Below are 19,177 nucleotides of genomic sequence, written 5' to 3'. Positions count from 1 at the left end.
TAAAAGACACTGGCAGATCTGAGGAGCTCAAACCTGCTACAAAGGCATCCCAGACTAGGAGTTCAGTGTGCTCGCTCGCCGAAACTTGCGGGCAGCCACAGCTTCTGCCCAGCACCAGTAGCGCGCGATAGAATTCCTCCAACGATTCCCCGGGGGGTTATCATCTTGTTGCAAGCAGGTGACGAGCGTAGACCTGGTTTACTGGGCAAATATAGTGTTCTTTTAAAAGTTCGATTGCTGCATCAAAGTCTTCCGCCTCCTCGATGAGGGTGTGGATCTCTGGGCTTACCCTTGAGTGCAGGACGTGCAGTTTCTGCTCCCCCGAGGGTGTGCCTTCAGCCGTCTCCAGGTAGCCTTTAAAACACGCCAGCCAGTGCTTAAAAATCTCCGCTGAGTTCGTCGCGTGGGAACGGAGTTGCAGACATTCTGGCTTGATTCGGAGCTCCATCCTTTCTACTTAAATCTAGCTTATTAAATTGATGCACGATCAGTAACTACTACAACGAGGTTGTAGTACAACTGAAGGCTTTAATAAGCTAGAACTGTTCCCCAGCAGCTCAGGTACAGAATGAGGGCTGCTGGGACGGCACGGCTTCTTTTCCCCGCCTATCGGGGCGGAGCTACCATACTCTACAGCCAATGGTAAACCCCTAGGTTTAACCAATGGCACTTCAGCCTCTCAGGCACCGTAATACCTGATAATACCACAAATAGGTCCAAAACTTAAAGCTTGTCTCTCTCATGTGATTTCCAGTAAATCACTGGTATTTGCCGCTTTCCTCCCCATCAATTAAAGTGATTGTGGTGCAAACAGGCACATAGCTCATTTTCCTCTGTACCATGCTGGATAGGCGATTTCTTGGAAAAAGGCAAGACAGGGAGAAAGGCTGCCAGTCAAAGATAAACTTATGACCTTCTTTAAAAAAAATCCAAATAATTTTGCGTCCTTCCATATTTTAAAAGAAACACATAGGCCTTTGCCGAGAATGCCCCTGTGGCATGTTTTACGGAGACAGACGCGGACTCCAATGCCGGTGGTGGGGTCTCTTTAACCCTGCTAATGTCAACGGGCTTTCCTGTTCTATGCTTCCCCTGTCTTTCACTCTCTTTCTCTATGTATCTCCCTTCCTATTCACTCTCTCTATTACTCTCCCTCTCTATATATCTCTCTCGGTCTAATTTTATACTGGACAGTCCTATTTTTATCTGGTCTGACCACTCATAGAATCATAGAATCCCTACAGTGCAGAAGGAAGGTATTCGATCCATCGAGTCTGCATGGATGCTTGAAAAGAGCACCTTACTGAAGCCCACACCACCCTATCCCCGTAACCCCACCTAATCTTTTTGACATCAAGCGGCAATTTAGCATGGCCAATCCACCTAACCTGCACATCTTTGGACCTTGGGAGGAAACCGGAGCACCCGGAGGAAACCCACGCAGACACGGGGAAAAAGTGCAAACTCCACAGTCACCCAAGACTGGAATTGAACCAGGGACCCTGGAGCTGTGAGGCAGCAGTGCCACCTGCTGTGCCACCGTGCCGCCTCTGTTTGGTATCGGCTAGCTTCATGCCCACTATTTTGTGCTTTGCCCACTTACTGCAGTGAAGCGCTGGCAGGAGTTTGTGCTCCCTCCTTTCCTGGTCTGCAGCAGCCTCAAACTGATCGGAACACGGAAAACAGAGGTTGTGTTTCATATTTTCCACTCACCCCCCCCACCCCAAACTTGCCATCTGACTTATTTGCAACTGGACCTTTCCAATCTTGAACCGCAAAGACATTATCCCCATAATCGATCACCACATCCCCCAGTGTTGTGATGGCGTCCGGTATTAGTGGCCTCTGATAGTGGCTGTACCACTGGCATTTGAAGATGGCTAGCCAAAGGAAGAACTGAGAAAGAAGCACTGTATTCTGATTGCACTCTCACAGTCACCAGCTCAGACCCTGGCATTGGCCAGTAATCAGAGGATTATATAGAGGTTGGAACAGCACGCGGTGTGTTCCCAGGCACAGGTGGGCCACAACCAAGCCTGGGGGAAAAGAAAGCCTATGGGCTACCTCACTAGATGGCAAGATCACCAGGGTCTTTTGGACTCAAATGGATACTTCAATGGGTTAATGTGCAGGAACCAGATGATGGACATACACACAGAAATGTTTGGTCCGTTGACAGACCGACCAGTCAGTCTCTTATTATTGTCAAGGAGCATGGAGGAGTCCAGTGTCACAATCGACCCACTATGTTTGTTTCTGAAGCTCTCCTTAGCATGGTGATCCATACAGACTCTCCAGATGGGAGCAAATCCCCATCATTCTCCCCTTCCCCTTGGTGCTATGAAGCCAGATTTTGCAGCCAACATATTTTCAGCAATATAAAATATTGCTACAGGAGCAAATGCAAACCTAAAGATAAAAAATGCAGTTGATGATTCAGCATTCTGCAATGTGCTGAGCAACCGCTCGCCTGGAACATTGCTGTTACCATTGAAAAAACACTTTCTTCTTTGGAAGATAGAGTCAGTTTGCTTACTGCCAATTTATAGTTTGACAGCAACAATCAGCATTCTCTTGGTTCTGCAAATTTGCTTCAAACTCTGACTGAAAGAAACAATATTCCAACAGGACTACCTCGTCCAACAATGTTCACTTAAACAAATACTTTTGCTACTTTGTTGTGAATAGAAAGTCAAAGAATGTGCTGTATCTTGTCTCTAGTGCCAATAATTGATGAAGGCTCAATTGGATAACCCAAAAAGGGGCATGCGGATCATGATAGGCAATTAACAGTCGCCCAATCAGGTGCAGACAAGCAGTGCTCATTTCCAGGATTGTGTCTGACAGCTCAGAGCTGAACGTGCTGTTGTGTGGTGTGATTTCAAAAAAATTCATTTATGGGATCTGGGCATGGCTGGGCCAGCATTTATTGCCCATCCCTAATTGCCCTTGAGATGGTGATGGTGAGCTTTCTTCTTGAACCGCTGCAGTCCCTGTGGTGTAGGAACAAGTACAGTGCTGTGAGCGAGAGTGCTCCTGGAGTTTGACCCAGCGACAGTGAAGGAACGACGATATATTTCCAAGTCAGGATGGTGAGTGGCTTGGAGGGAAACTCGCAGGTGGTGGTGTCCCCATGTGTCTGCTGCCCTTGTCCTTGGTGATACAGGTCACAGATTTAGAGGGTGCTGTCGATAGCACTTTGGTGTGTTACTGCTGTGCATCTTGTAGATGGTATGCACTGTTGCTACTGTGCATCAGTGGTAGAAGGAGTGAATGTTTTTAGGGGGCGACACTGTGGCTCAGTGGTTAGCACTACTGCATCAAGGCGCCGAGGAACCGCGTTTGATCCCGGCCCCAAATAACTGTCCATGTGGAGCTGCACATTTACCCCGTTTCTGCGTTGGTCTTAACACCACAACCCAAAGATGTGCAGGGTAGGTAGTTTGGCCATGCTAAATTGCCCCTTAATTGGAATTTTAAAAAAAGATGGTTGTCATAATATACATCAGTATATCATGGTGCAGATACACACACACTGATGGACACACAGCAGGACCAATCAACACACACAACACCACAGCCAATCACCAGTTAGAGCACACGCACTATAAAGACAGAGGGCATCAGAGTTCCCGCTCATTCGAGCTGCAGCCTCCTTGTAGGACAGAGCTTACAGCTTGCAGCACAGATCTTCACCATGTGCTGAGTGCATAGACTGGTTAGGACAAGGCATAGGTCTTTAATTCAATCTAATATCATGTTAACCCACAGTGAAAGTATGTTCAACAGTTTCTGACATAATAAAATAGTGTTGCACTATTTTAAGTGTTGGTGACCTGTATGTGTTCCACGGATCCAGAGCACCCAACACATCATGATACCAGGAGTTGAGGGATATTAGAACTTCTTAGACCTACCTGCAAGTGATCTGCCTTCCACCAGCATACAGTCATCCTGCAAAATGGACAGCGTCCGCCTGCCGCTCTGCATCACCGGTAACCTAGGGGCCAACTGGAAGATATTCTTTTTTTTAAAAAAAATTTCAATAACAATATTTTCCACCTTACAAACAAACCCCGCCCCCCCCGCCCCCCGTAACAAAGAAAAGAAAAGAACTCGCGTGGCAAGACATGAACATGGCAAGTCAATAAAATACAGAACTTTGTTACAATGGATTCTTTCCGTACATGTCAGTTTCCGGATCATTCATGTGCTTTCTTGCTCACATGCCCCCCACAGGAACCCCCCTTCCCCCCCACCCACGAACGATGTCCTCCCCTCCCCCCCCACCCCCCGAGTTGCTGCTGCTGCTGTCCGACCTTCATCTAACGCTCCGCGAGATGGTCTAGGAACGCTTGCCACCGCCTGTAGAACCCCTGCGCAGACCCTCTCAAGGCAAACATTATCCATTCCAACTTGATAAACCCAGCCATATCATTTATCCAGGCCTCCACGCTGGGGGGCTTCGCCTCCTTCCACATTAACAAGATCCTTCGCCGGGCTACTAGGGACGCAAAGGCCAGAATGCCGGCCTCTTTCGCCTCCTGCACTCCCGGCTCATCCACTACTCCAAATATTGCTAGCCCCCAGCTTGGCTTGACCCGGACTTTCACCACCTTAGATACTGTTCCCGCAACTCCCCTCCAGAACCCCTCCAGTGCCGGATATGAGCAAAACATATGGACATGGTTTGCCGGACTTCCTGAGCACCTCCCACATCTGTCCTCCACCCCAAAGAACCTACTCAGCCTCGCCCCCGTCATATGCGCTCTATGAACCACCTTAAATTGTATCAGGCTAAGCCTGGCACACGAGGAAGAGGAATTAACCCTACTTAGGGCATCAGCCCACAGCCCCTCCTCAATCTCCTCCCCCAACTCCTCTTCCCATTTACCCTTCAGCTCCTCTACCAAAGCCTCCCCCTCTTCTTTCATCTCCTGGTATATCGCTGACACCTTGCCCTCTCCGACCCATACGCCCGAAATCACCCTATCTTGAATCCCCTGTGCCGGGAGTAGCGGAAATTCCCTCACCTGCCACTTCACAAACGCCCTCACTTGCATGTACCTGAAAGCGTTTCGCGGGGGTAGCCCAAACTTCTCCTCCAGCGCCCCTAAGCTCGCGAACGTCCCATCAATGAACAGGTCCCCCATTCTTCTAATGCCTACCCGATGCCAGCTCTGAAATCCCCCATCCATCCTACCTGGGACAAACCGATGGTTGTCTCTGATCAGGGACCACACTGAGGCTCCCGTCGCACCCCTGTGCCATCTCCACTGCCCCCAGATCTTTAGCGTTGCGGCCACCACCGGGCTCGTGGTGTACCTTGTCGGCGAGAGCAGCAGCGGTGCCGTCACCAGCGCCCCCAGGCTCGTTCCTTTACAGAACGCCATCTCCAACCTCTTCCACACTGCCCCCTCTCCCTCCATCATCCACTTACGGATCATTGCCACGTTGGCTGCCCAATAATAACCACCCAGATTCGGCAATGCCAACCCTCCTCTATCTCTGCTACGCTCCAAGAACCCCCTCCTTACCCGCGGGGTCTTGCTCGCCCACACAAATCCCGTAATGCTCCTGCTTACCCTCTTAAGAAAGGCCTTGGAGATCACAATTGGGAGGCATTGGAATACAAAAAGAAATCTCAGGAGGACCACCATTTTAACCGACTGTACCCTACCCGCCAGCGAGAGTGGTAACATGTCCCACCTTTTAAAATCCTCCTCCATCTGTTTCACCAACCACGTCAAATTAAGTTTGTGCAGTGCCCCCCAACTCCTAGCTACCTGAATCCCCAAATATCGAAAGCTCCTTTCCGCCTTCCTCAACGGTAGGTCCTCTATCCCTCTTCACTGATCCCCCGGATGGATCACAAAGAGCTCACTCTGTCCCACTTTGGCTTATAGCCCGAAAAGTCTCCAAACTCCCGTAGGATCTGCATTACCTCAACCATCCCCTCCACTGGATCCGTCACATACAGCAACAGGTCGTCTGCGTACAGCGACACTCGATGTTCCTCTCCCCCTCGAACCACCCTCTTCCATTTCCCCGACTCCCGTAACACCATGGCCAAAGGTTCAATTGCTAATGCGAACAGCAGAGGGGACAGGGGCACCCCTGCCTCGTCCCTCGATACAGCCGGAAATACTCCGACCTCCGACGGTTCGTGACCACACTCGCCACCGGGGCTTTATACAGGAGCTTAACCCAACTAATAAACCCCCCCCCCCCCGAACCCAAACCTTCTCAACACTTCCCAGAGATACTCCCACTCTACCCGATCAAAGGCCTTCTCCGCGTCCATGGCTGTCACTATCTCCGCTTCTCCCTCCACCGATGGCATCATTATCACATTTAAGAGCCTTCGCACATTAGTGTTTAACTGCCTACCCTTTACGAATCCCGTCTGGTCCTCGTGAATCATCCCCGGGACACAGTCCTCAATCCTCATGGCCAACATTTTTGCCAGCAACTTAGCATCTACATTAAGGAGCGAGATCGGTCTATATGACTCACATTGCAGTGGGTCCTTATCCCGCTTCAAGATCAAAGAGATCGTCGCCTCCGACATTGTCGGGGGCAGGGTCCACCCTTCCCTTGGTTCATTGAAGGTCCTTACCAGCAACGGGGCTAACAGGTCTACATACTCCCTGTAGAACTCCACCGGAAACCCATCCGGCCCCGGGGCCTTCCCTGCCTGCATGCTCCCCAGTCCTTTAACCAGCTCCTCCACCCCAATTGGCGCCCTCAGACCCGCCACCTCCTGCACCTCCACTCTTGGGAACCTCAACTGATCCAAGAATCACCGCATCCCCTCTTTTCCCCCTGGGGGCTGGGACCTATACAGTTTCTCGTAAAAGGCCTTAAAAGCCTCATTCACTTTCCCTGCACTCCGCACCGTAGTTCCCCTGCCATATTTGACTCCACCTATTTCCCTCGCTGCCATCCTCTTACAGAGCTGGTGTGCCAGCATCCGGCTCGCCTTCTCCCCATATTCATATATCGCCCCCTGTGCCTTCCTCCACTGTGCCTCTGCCTTCCCTGTGGTCAACAGGTCATACTCCGTCTGGAGACTTCGTCTCTCCCTGAGTAGTCCCTCATCCGGAGCTCCTGTCCACCCTTAAAATCTCCCCCACTAACCTCTCCCTTTCCCTGCCCTCTCTCTTCACCCTGTGAGCCCTGGAGATTAACTGTCCCCTGACCACCGCCTTCAGCGCCTCCCATACTACTCCCACCTGCACCTCCCCATTGTCGTTAGCCTCCAGATATCTTTCAATACACCCCCGCACACTTCCTCATCTGCCAGCAGTCCAACATCCAACCTCCACAATGGGCGTTGGTCCCTCTCCTCCCCCAGCTCCAGCTCCACCCAGTGCGGGGCATGGTCTGAAACGGCTATGGCCAAATACTCCGTTCCCTCCACTTTCGGGATCAGTGCCCTGCCCAAAACAAAAAAATCTATCCCGGAGTAGGCCTTATGTACGTGGGAGAAAAAAGAAAATTCTCTGGCCAAAGGTCTGGCGAATCTCCACGGATCTACTCCCCCATCTGATCCATAAACCCCCTAAGCACCTTGGCTGCAGCCGGCCCCCTCCCCGTCCTAGATCTGGAACGATCTAATGCTGGGTCCAGCACCGTGTTAAAATCCCCACCCATTATCAAACTCCCTACCTCCAGGTCCGGAATACGCCCCAACATCCGTTTCATGAATCCAGCATCGTCCCAGTTTGGGGGATATACATTCACCAGTACCACCTCTGTCCCCTGCAACCTACCACTCACCATCACGTATCGGCCTCCCTTGTCCGCTACTATGTTCTTGGCCTCAAACGACACCCACTTTCCCACCAGTATTGCCACCCCTCTATTCTTCGCATCCAGCCCTGAATGGAACACCTGTCCCACCCATCCCTTCCTTAACCTGCCCTGATCTGCCACCTTCAGATGGGTCTCCTGAAGCATGGCCATGTCTGCCTTCAGTCCCTTTAGGTGTGCGAACACTCGGGCCCTCTTAACCGGCCCATTTAGGCCTCTCACATTCCACATGATCAGCCGGATTGGGGGGTTACCCACCCCCCACCCCGCCAACTAGCCATCTCCTATCTTAGGCCAGTCCCGTGCTCGCACCTCCCGCACCCTCCAGTCCCCCAGGCGGGGAACCCCCGCCCCGACCGCCTCTTCCATTTTCAGTTTCCCCTCGGACTGTGTAGCAGCAACCCTAGAATCCCCCCCCCCCCGCCCCCGCTAGATCCACATCTAGCACTTTTCTCCCCCCATATTACTTCCGTGAGTCAGCTGACCTCTGCTGACCCCGGCTTCCCATTGATCTCCCCCGTGTGGGAGTCTCTCCTCCTCCTTACCTTCCTCCAACGCCCCCCCCCCCGCTTTTGGCGCGGGAAAAAAGCCCGTGCTTTCCTGAACCAGCCCCGCCCCCCGTGGCGCTGCTCCTGTTGCGGCCATTATCCCAGTTCCCTCATCCCCGAGTCTCACCTCCCTCCAGGACCGACGCCCACATTCCCCATCATCATCATTTTGTCTACAGAAAAGAAAAAGGAAATTTTAGGAATTTTAAACCAGAACTCTACCCACATCCCCATCCATCATCCCACCCACAAAATATTCTTTACCCATATTTACATCCCCATATACAACCACATCCCCTCAGTTCGAGTCCAGTTTTTCCGTCTGTATAAAAAGGTCTAAGCCTCTTCTGGCGTTTCAAAATATTGGTGTCGGTCCTGATAAGTGACCCACAGTCGCGCAGGCTGCAGCATGCCGAACCTGACTCTTTTTCTATGCAGCACCGCCTTGGCCCGGTTGAAGCCAGCTCTCCTCTTTGCCACCTCCGCGTTCCAATCCTGGTATACTTGGATCACCGCGTTCTCCCATCTGCTGCTCCGCACCTTCTTGGCCCATCTCAGCACACATACTTTGTCCGCGAAGCGATGGAACCTCGCCACTATTGCCCTTGGCGGCTCATCTGCCTTGAGTCTCCTCGCCAGGACCCGGTGAGCCCCTTCCAGCTCCGGGGGGGGGGGTGGGGGGGTCGGAAAGGCCTCCGCACCCATCAGCGAATGGAGCATCATACTCACGTACGCCACGGCATCAGCTCCCGCCACTCCTTCAGGAAGACCCAGAATCCGGAGGTTCTTCCTCCTCGACCTGCTCTCAAGGACCTCAATTCTCTTGGCCCACCTCCTGTGGTGCACTCCTCGTGCGCCTCCATTTTTACCGCCAGGCCCTGGATATCGTCCTCGTTGGTGTTCACTTTATCGTTCACCTCACGAAGCTCCACCGCCTGGGTCTTCTGGGTCTCCTTCAGCCCCTCGATCGCCAACAGCATCGGCGCCAGCACCTCCTTTTTCAGCACCTCCACACATCTCATGAGGAACTCCTGCTGGTCTGGCCCCCACGCTGCTCGCTCTCCGCCCTCCGCCATCTTGCCTTCTTCCCCTCGTTTTGATCTCTGCTCCATGGCCTCTTTCCTCGTTGCTCCACCGCTGCTCCCTGCCAAATATTGTAGGGGGGGGGGGGGGGGACCTCACTGCTCCTTCCCACACGGAATTAATCTGAAAAACGCTCCGTTGGGGCTCCTCTGGAGAGCCCGAAAGTCAGTTTTCGCGGGAGCTGCCGAAACACGTGGCTTAGCTCCGCATCGCCGCAACCGGAAGTCCAACTGGAAGATATTCAAACAACGCTTCCAGCTCTACCTTGAAGCCACAGACAGGGAGGATGCCTCGGACACCAGGAATATCGCCCTCTTCCTATCCACGGCCGAGGACCATGCCATCCACATTTTCAATTCTCTGACCTTTGAGGATGAAGAAGATAAAACAAAGTTCAAGACGGTCCTCCTCAAGTTTGACACTCACTGCAGCATGGAGGTGAATGAAAGTTTCGAGCGATATGTATTCCAACAGCGTTTGCAGGGTAAAGATGAACCTTTCCAGTCCTTTCTCACCCACCTCCGCATCCTTGCGCAGTCCAGTAGCTACGGGCCCACCTCCGACTCCATGATACGCGACCAGATCAGTGTTCAGTCGGACCCACTACGCCAGCAGCTCCTCAAAGGTAAAGCAGCTCACCCTAGTGACCGCCATCGAGACCTGCGTGTTACACAAAAACGGCAATAGTCGGTATTCCCACATCCAAGCGGCTGAAACGGCGCGGCAAGGTCCCCACGAGGCGGAACGGGTCCAAGCAATCGAGCAACTCCAGAGCCTCAGCCTGGATGAAGGCGGCCATTTCACACGCTTTTCACGGACTCCCGCGCTCGTGCGCACCAAACGAGGGGACGGCGACATCGACGAACGTAATGCACAGGTGAGCACCATGTCCGACCGCATCGTGCACGCGCGGTGGCGCAGCGAACATACTGACGCTACGACGTACGGCAACTGTGGCTCTGCCCATTTAAAGCGACAATGCCCTGCCAAATCCCGACAATGCCGGAGATGTGGCAAACTTGGCCACTATGCTGCTTTATGCAGAGCAGCTCAGCCTGCCAATTCATATCACTCCAGCCAGCCTCGCAGAAATGTCCGGGTCATTCAACCCACGGTCACCGAGTCCAATGAGGACCTACTACCCAACATTGACACAGAGGACCCGAAGGCGCCTTTTCGAGTCGGTATCGTGACAAAAAACACTGTGTCCCTGAAGCAAAGAATCCAGCCTCTATCGGTACACAGCATCGATCCAGACGATGAGTGGTGTGCCACCCTTACGGTCAACCGGTTCCAAATACGATTCCGCCTGGACACTGGTGCCTCCGCCAATCTCATTGCGCGGTCTGACCTCCAAAGCCTTCGTGTCAAACCAGCCATCCTCCCATCAGCCTGCCAGCTATTAGATTATAATGGCAATGCCATTGCGGCCAGCGGCTCGTGTCAGCTCGAAGCGACGTACAGGTCACGCAAAGCCATCCTTCCCTTTGAAATCGTGGTCTCCTCGAAAGCCTCCCTGCTTGGCACGCAGGCATGCAAGCTGTTGAACCTAGTTCAGAGAGTTCACTCTCTCTCTCCCCTGCTGACACGTCTGCCTTTCAGGACACCGATTTCAGGGCGCAACTCGATGCCATTATCAACCAGCACCACAACGTCTTAGAGGGCATGGGCACGCTCCCATACACCTACAAGATCTTATTAAAACAGAATGCCACGCCTGTGGTGCACGCACCTCGCAGGGTCCCAGCACCCCTTAAGGACCGCCTCAAGCAGCAGCTGCAGGACCTCCAGAACCAAGGAGTGATTTCCAAAGTCAAGGAACCAACCGACTGGGTCAGTTCCATGGTACGTGTAAAAAAGCCTTCCGGCGAATTGAGAATTTGCATTGATCCCAAGGATCTAAATCGCAATATCATGAGGGAGCATTATCCAATTCCCAAGCGCAAAGAGCTCGCGCCAAGCTCTTCACCAAACTCAAACGCCTCAAAAGGATTCTGCAAATCCAGCTCGACAAATTAGTAGGAATCTTTGCACATTTAATACCCGCTTTGGCAGATATTGTTACAACAGGATGCCGTTTGGGATCATATCTGCTTCAGAAGTGTTCCATAGGATTATGGAACAAATGATGAAAGGCATTGAAGGTGTTCGCGTCTATGTCGACGACATCATAATTTGGTCCACCACCCCGCAGGAGCCTGTCAGTCGCCTCCAGCGCGTATTCAGACGTATACGTGAGCATGGCCTCCGCCTCCACAGGGCCAAATACTCTTTTGGTCAGACAGAACGCAAGTTCCTCGGGGACCACATCTCCCAATTGGGTGTGCAGCCGGATGTGGACAAGGTCGCTACCATCACAGCTATGAAAACACCAGGAGGACAAGAAGGCGGTCCTCCGATTTCTGGGCATGGTCAATTTTTTAGGGACATTTATCCTTAACCTCACCTCTCATACCATGGCTCTCAGGAACCTGGTCAGGAAGACGACAGACTTCCAATGGCTCCCTGCCCACGAGCGCAAATGGAGAGAACTCAAAACAAAACTGATCATGGCCCCGGTTAGCTTTCTTTGATCCAGCAAAGGAGACCAAAATTTTGACCGATGCCAGTCAATCCGGCATTGGGGCAGTACTCCTTCAACGTGATGAGGCCTCATCATGGGCCCCCGTTGCATATGCGTCACGTAACATGACCCCACGGAGCAGCGCTATGCGCAGATAGAAAAGGAGTGCCTGGGCCTTCTGACCGGTGTGGTTAAGTTTCACGATTAGGTCTACGGACTTCCTCAATTCACCGTTGAGACCGACCGACCATCGTCCGCTGGTCAATATAATACAGAAAGACTTGGACGACATGACGCCTCGCCTCCAGCGTATTCTTCTCAAGCTCCGGCGATATGACTTCCAGCTGGTATACACCCCAGGCAAAAACCTCATAATTACAGACGCTCTCTCCAGGGCAGTCAACACTCCATGTGACCCAGCGGGATTTGTCTGCCAGGTTGACGCCCATGTGGCATTCATAGCCTCCAATCTACCTGCCACAGATGAACGCCTCGTCCAAATTCACCGCGAGATGGCGGCTGCCCCTTTGCTACAGCGTGTCATGCGCCACCTAACAGACGGGTGGCTTAAGGACCAATGCCCTCAGTTCTATAATGTCAGAGATGATCTGGCGGTAGTAGATGGGTTTTTCTAAAACTGGACCGCATTGTCATCCTGCATAGCATGCGCCAGCTTTTCCTGGAACAACTACACGAGGCGTTACACACGCGCCCTCTACAACCTTGGCGTGGAAAAGTGCCGCCGACGGGCCCGAGAGGCAGTGTACTGGCCCGGCATCAATGACGACATCGCCAACACAGTGCTCAACTGCCCCACTTGTCAGCGCTTCCAGCCGGCCCAACCACGTGAGACCCTGCAGCCCCATGAGTTGGTCACGTCACCATGGACCAAGGTGGGCATCAACCTGTTCCACTTGCTGGGTAGAGACTATGTCCTGATCGTGGACTACTTTTTGAATTACCCAGAGGTGATACGGTTGCATAACATCACCTCGTCTGCAGTCATTCGTACATGTAAAGAAACCTTTGTTCGACACGGCATCCCGCTCACGGTTATGTCGGACAATGGCCCCTGCTTCGCCAGCCAGGAATGGTCCAACTTTGCCAGGTGGTACAATTTTGCCCATGTGACATCCAGTCCCCTGTACCCCCAATCCAACGACAAAGCGGAGAAGGGAGTACATATAGTCAAACGGCTCCTATGCAAGGCTGCCGATGCTGGGCCTGATTTCTACCTCGCCTTGCTGGCCTATCGTTCCGCCCCACTGTCCACTGGCCTGTCACCAGCCCAGTTGCTCATGGGTCGTACCCTGAGGATGACGGTGCTGTCCATTCATGTCCCAGCCCTCGACCACGTTCCGGTCCTTCGCTGGATGCAGCTGGCTTGTGCACAGCACAAGGCGGCTCATTACTCCAGTGCAGCTGATCTCTCTGCTCTGGCTCCAGATGACAACGTCCGCATCCATCTTCCAGATGGTGGCTGGTCTGCAACCGCTGTTGTCCTTCGGCAGGTGGCCCCCTGCTCGTTCCTGTTAGTCTACTGGATGGCTCCATTCTGCGCCGCAATCGACGCGCCCTTCGTCTTGTTCCGTGCTCGCCACGTGATCCTCCACTGTCGCCTCGCCCTCCTGCTGACCCTGCCACGGATGATGCAGAAATACCTGTCACTCTGCATCCCCCTGACTCTGACGCAGTCCAGCCCGCGGCTCTCGACCCAGCCTTGAAGCGGACAACCAGAATTCGTCGCCCACCTCAGACATAGTTTATGAACTTTGCGGATTTATAGACTTTCTGAATTGTTTTGTTGCTTTGTTTGATAGTTTCCCTGGTTTGTATATAGTGTTCATCTCATTATTCTTGTTGTATACTGCTTCTCTGCACCAGGCACTTTCCCATGTAAATAGCTTAGTTCTCCTGTACGTAGTCCTGGAAATATGTCTTCGCACCCCACAGGTAGTTAGGAACATTCTCACCATACATTATTTATTGCCACACATTTATAAAATGGGGGATGTCATAATATCCACCAGTATATCATGGTACAGACACACTGATGGACACACAGCAAGACCAATCAACACACACAACACCGTAGCCAATCACAAGTTAGAGCACACGCACAATAAAGACACGGGGCATCAGAGTTCCCGCTCATTCTGGATGCAGCCTAGGAGGACAGAGCTTACAGCACAGATCTTCACCATGTGCTGAGTGCATAGACTGGCTAGGACAAGGCATAGGTCTTTAGTTCAATCTAATATCGTGTTAACCCACAGTGAAAGTATGTTCAACAGTTTCTGACTTAATAAAATAGTGTTGCACTATTTTAAGTGTTGGTGGCCTGTATGTGTTCCACGGATCCAGAGCACCCAACACATCAATGGTGACTAGGATGTTAATCAGATGGGCTGCTTTGTTGATCTTCTTGAATGCTGTTGGAGGGGTGCACTTATCCATCGCACTCCTGATTTGTGCCTTGTAGGTGTTGGACAGGCTTTAGGGAGTCAGGCAGCAAGTTACTCTCTGCAGAATTCCTGAATTCCCAACCTCTGATCTGCTCTTGACCCACAGTATTTCTCTGGCTGGTCCAGTTCAGTTTCTGGTCAATGGTAACCTCAAAGATGTTGAGAGTGGGGGATTCAGTGATGGTAATGCCCTTCAATGTAAAGGGGCGATGGTTCGCTTCTGTCTTGTTGGAGATAATACCATAAGACATAGGAGCAGAATTAGGCCACTCGGCCCATCGAGTCTGCTCAGTCATTCAATCATGGCTGATATTTTCTCATCCCCATTCTCCTGCCTTCTCCCTATAACCCCTGATTAATCAAGAACCTATCTAGATCTTAAATTTGAGCAACTGCAACATTCTCTAGTTTTAGGACCATGCACATTAACAGCAAGAGGAGGCCATTCTGTCCATCGAGCCTCCTCCCCCATTCAATAATATACTGGCTGTGCGGATTGTGGAGTTAACTCAACATTCCGCCTGTCACGGAGACCGGGCTGTCTGCAATCTGCCCCGCATCCCGTCCACGCTCTCAGTGCGTCCCCCCATCTCTCTGCGGTACCCACTGGATCTCTGCACCTTTCGCCTGCTCCCCTTGCTTTCTTTCAGTTCTCTGCCATTTTCCACGGTTCATTGTGTTTTCCTCCACACCGCTGTGCTTTGCTCATGTGCTCTGCACTTTTCCCGGTTCTTTGGAGTTTTTCCCTGTTCCTGGCACTTTCTGTGAGCTCTTTGCACTTTTCGGCCCCTCACCCGATTCTTATCACTTATTGTCCACTCCATGGACTTTCTTCCATATCCAAGCGCCTTCCATTGGCTCTCTACACCTTCCAAGGTTCGCTGCACATCCCCTGGATCTCTCTGCTTTCTTCCCGCTCTTCTATATGGCTCTCTATACGTTCTGCTGCATGCCTGCCGTTTCCCCCGCATCTGTGTTTTGCCCCAACTCTGCCTTTTCCCTGCCTCTTTGCTCTTTCTCCCAGCTCCAGCACTGTCCTCCGGCTCTCGCCACTCCCGTATCATGCAGCCACATTCGGGCATCACGCTACAGTTCTCTCTTCCTCTCTCGTTCCAGACGCTCACTTCAGAGATAGTCATTGTCTGGTAGTTGTGTGGCACAAAATGTTATTTCCCAATTGTCAGCTCAAGTCTGGATATTGTCCAGGTCTTGCTGCATTTTGACATGAACCCCTTCAGTGTCTGAGCAGTCACAAATGGTGCTGAACATTGTGCGATCATGTGCGATCATCAGCGAACATCCCCACTTCTGACCTTATGATGGGGGGGGGGAAGGTCATCGATGATGCAGATGAGGATGGTTGGGTACATGTCTCAGCAGAAGATCCTAGTTTGTCTACGAGCAGCAAGATAAAGCTGAGGAATTCTCTAGATTCTGGAAGTTTGAAGCAATCACACTATTTCCCACAGACACTGCAGCTTACATTGAGTATATACAAACTGTAGTGTCACAGTGAGTGGCGTGGCACTCTGGATATACATATGCATGAAAACATAGCTTCTAAAGCATATAACAATATAACAGGGGCTGCAACTGTAGGAGGCCCTCCAGACAAACTGTCAGAAGGTAATGGGAGCAGGTAGCCATGCACTATTACCATAGCCCCCATGTCTGGTTATAGTCAGGGACTTTCTAGTAACAACCAACAGCTTCCCAATGTCCAGGATCAATTCTCTACACTGTCATGAATCACGCTGATGTTATCTGTGAGGGTATCCCAGCACTAGTTCATGGGGGTGTAGAGTTTGATTTTGTTTTGCTGAGAAGGAGACAAGTGAAATCCTACTGAGAAGAAATAGCCCAGTCATCGGGTAACAATTATTAAAGACAATTTATTAAAGTAAAGAAAAGACAAATATGCACAAAAAGGACTACTCTACTCTCATGCAATTAAGATGTTTAAATTACTAACACAATTTATAGAGAATGTACCCCTTACTCCAAAATATCTCTATGATACCTGAAATCTGTAAGACTTTCCCCAAACAACATCCAAATTAAATAACCAGCTTATAGTTACCACATAATACAGGGGCGATACTCAAGTCTGGAAAACATCTTTTCCTGGTCCAGTAAAGATATTTAAAATTGCCGGTACCAAGATTTTCTGCACAGCCTTGGCTCAAAGACTTATTTCATATAAACATTACCTCTGGGCTGCTAGCTGAAAAACATTGGTCTTCAGGCTTGGTAGCTGGAAACTGACTTGTCTGCTTTCTGAGACTGCTTGATGTTACCTGCCTCCCTGGCTTCTGATTATCAGGCCAATTATACCTTTGTTCATCTTTGATTATGCTTTCTGTGTGTTCAGCTGTCTGCCCCTTTCAACTTTAATTAGTGCTAGTTATTGGGAGGTGGGGAGTTCCTGGTGGACCTGAGTGCATGTTCAGCTGATATAGAAACATAGAAAGTAGCAGCAGGAGGATGCCATTCGGCCCTTCAAGCCTGCTCCGCCATTCATTATGATCATGGCTGATCATCAAGTTTCAGTAACCCGACCCTGCCTTCTCCCCATATCCCTTAATCCCTTTAGCCCCAAGAGCTGTATCTAATTCCTTCTTGAAGTTACATGTTTTGGTCTCGACTACTTTCTGTGGTATCGAATTCCACAGATTCACCACTCTCTGGGTTAAGAGATTTCTCCTCACCTCAGTCCTAATAGGTGAAAGACAAAATGTTAACTAGATCTGCGAGGTTGAAAATAGCAGACCATTCATCAAATCAGCATTCAGTATGGATTGCTGTCGCAATCCGCCGACTCTGCTTACCTCCTGTGTACATAACAGCATGGGATGACATGGGCAATACCAGGAGTGGTGGGGAGTGGTGGGGAGTGGTTTCCCCACCCCACCATTTCTCACCTCAAAAACTGAACTTTCGGACCATTGCTTCGGCATGAATTCTTTATTTCCCAGCCATTCCACAAATTTCCTTTTTGTTTAATTGGGAACAAAATGTCACACATCCCTGGGAGAGAATCACCAAATGAAACTAATTAGTAAGGGGTGGAACTGCCTTATCAAAGTCAATGAGTAAATTTGTGTCAACTGTTCTGTTCTATCAGAAAGAAAATGTGGCATGTAACTTCTGGAGCATGTGTTTTATTTAATTATACTTAATTAAATGTAATTCATCACGGATTCTGCTTAAAATGAAGGATTTTAGGATTAATATGGAATATATTTCTTTAACTATCTAATGGCTAATGGTAATGGAGCCATATATGTGATAACTTATTGAACAGTCAATGAGAACATGATTAAAAGTTGGTTATATTTAGGTATCATATGATGACGACGCCTGCCAGTGGGAGAAAACCATCTTAAATGGACAATGTGACCACACAGGTCATAAAGTGAACCAGTTATTCTGACTTCTAGAAACAAAATTTAAAATAAATCTTTCTTTTTTTTTGAAAATATATTTATTTAAATTTTTCAACAAATTTTCAACAAACCCCCCCCCAAAAAGACAAAGAAACAAAAACACAAGCAGAAATTATACATAGGATTTCCCCCAAATACAATAACCCCCCATATAACAGTAGAAAACACAAACAGGAAAACCCCCCACCTTAACCCAAACGCCACCCCAAAAGAAACCCCCCCTCCCCCCCACCCCTGGGTTGCTGCTGCTGCTGACCTCCTCCTAACGCTCCGTGAGATAGTCTAGGAATGGTTGCCACCGCCTGAAAAACCCTTGCACAGGCCTTCGCAAGGCAAACTTTATCCTCTCCAGCTTGATGAACTAAGCCATGTCATTGATCCAAGCTTCCACACAAGGGGGCTTCGCATCTTTCCATTGTAGAAAAATCCTCCGCCGGGCTACCAGGGACGCAAAGGACAGAATACCAGCCGCTTTCGCCTCCTGCACTCCCGGCTCGTCCGATACCCCAAATAATGCTAATCCCCAGCTCGGCTTGACCCGGGCGTTCACTACCTTGGACATAGTCCTCGCAAAATCCCTCCAAAACCCATCCAGCGCCGGGCACGACTAGAACATATGGACGTGATTTGCTGGGCTCCCCCGAGCACCTCCCACATCTGTCCTCCACCCCAAAGAACCTACTCAACCTCGCCCCTGTCAAATGCGCTCTGTGAGTAACTTTAAACTGTATTAGGCTGAGCCTGGCGCAAGAGGAGGAAGAATTAACCCTACTCAGGGCATCAGCCTACAGACCCTCATCTATCTCCTCCCCAAGCTCCTCCTCCCACTTGCCCTTTAACTCCTCCACTGAGGCCTCCTCCTCTTCCTGCAGCTCCTGGTAAATCGCCAAAACTTTGCCTTCTCCAACCCATAAACCCGAAATCACCCTGTCCTGAATCCTACGTGCCGGAAGCAGCGGGAATTCCCTCACCTACCGCCTCACAGACGCCCTCACTTGCATGTACCTGAAAGCATTTCCCGGGGGTAGCCCAAACTTCTCCTCCAGCGCCCCTAGGCTTGCAAACGTCCCATTGATGAACAGGTCCCCCATTCTTATCATCCCTGCCCGATGCCAGCTCCGAAACCCCCCATCCATCCTTCCCGGGACGAACCGATGATTCTCCCGAATCGGAGACCAAACCGAGGCTCCCACCTCATCCCTGTGTCGCCTCCGCTGCCCCCAGATCTTCAGCGTCGCCGCCATCACAGGACTTGTG

The 19,177-nt window shown here is 50.8% G+C and overlaps 1 long non-coding RNA gene across 1 annotated transcript in view; it reads right to left on the bottom strand.

The window, feature by feature from the left end:
* Positions 1 to 19,177, bottom strand: part of LOC140395913 (uncharacterized) — a 99,313-nt gene that overhangs the window by 61,745 nt on the left and 18,391 nt on the right. The window contains exon 2 of the long non-coding RNA XR_011936389.1: positions 3,918 to 4,011. This is a non-coding gene — a long non-coding RNA (uncharacterized lncRNA). The remainder of the gene's footprint in view (positions 1 to 3,917; positions 4,012 to 19,177) is intronic.

Source organism: Scyliorhinus torazame, chromosome 19 (assembly GCF_047496885.1).
Source record: "Scyliorhinus torazame isolate Kashiwa2021f chromosome 19, sScyTor2.1, whole genome shotgun sequence".
NCBI classification, from domain to species: domain Eukaryota; kingdom Metazoa; phylum Chordata; class Chondrichthyes; order Carcharhiniformes; family Scyliorhinidae; genus Scyliorhinus; species Scyliorhinus torazame.
This window is presented reverse-complemented; position numbering and strand designations above follow the sequence as displayed.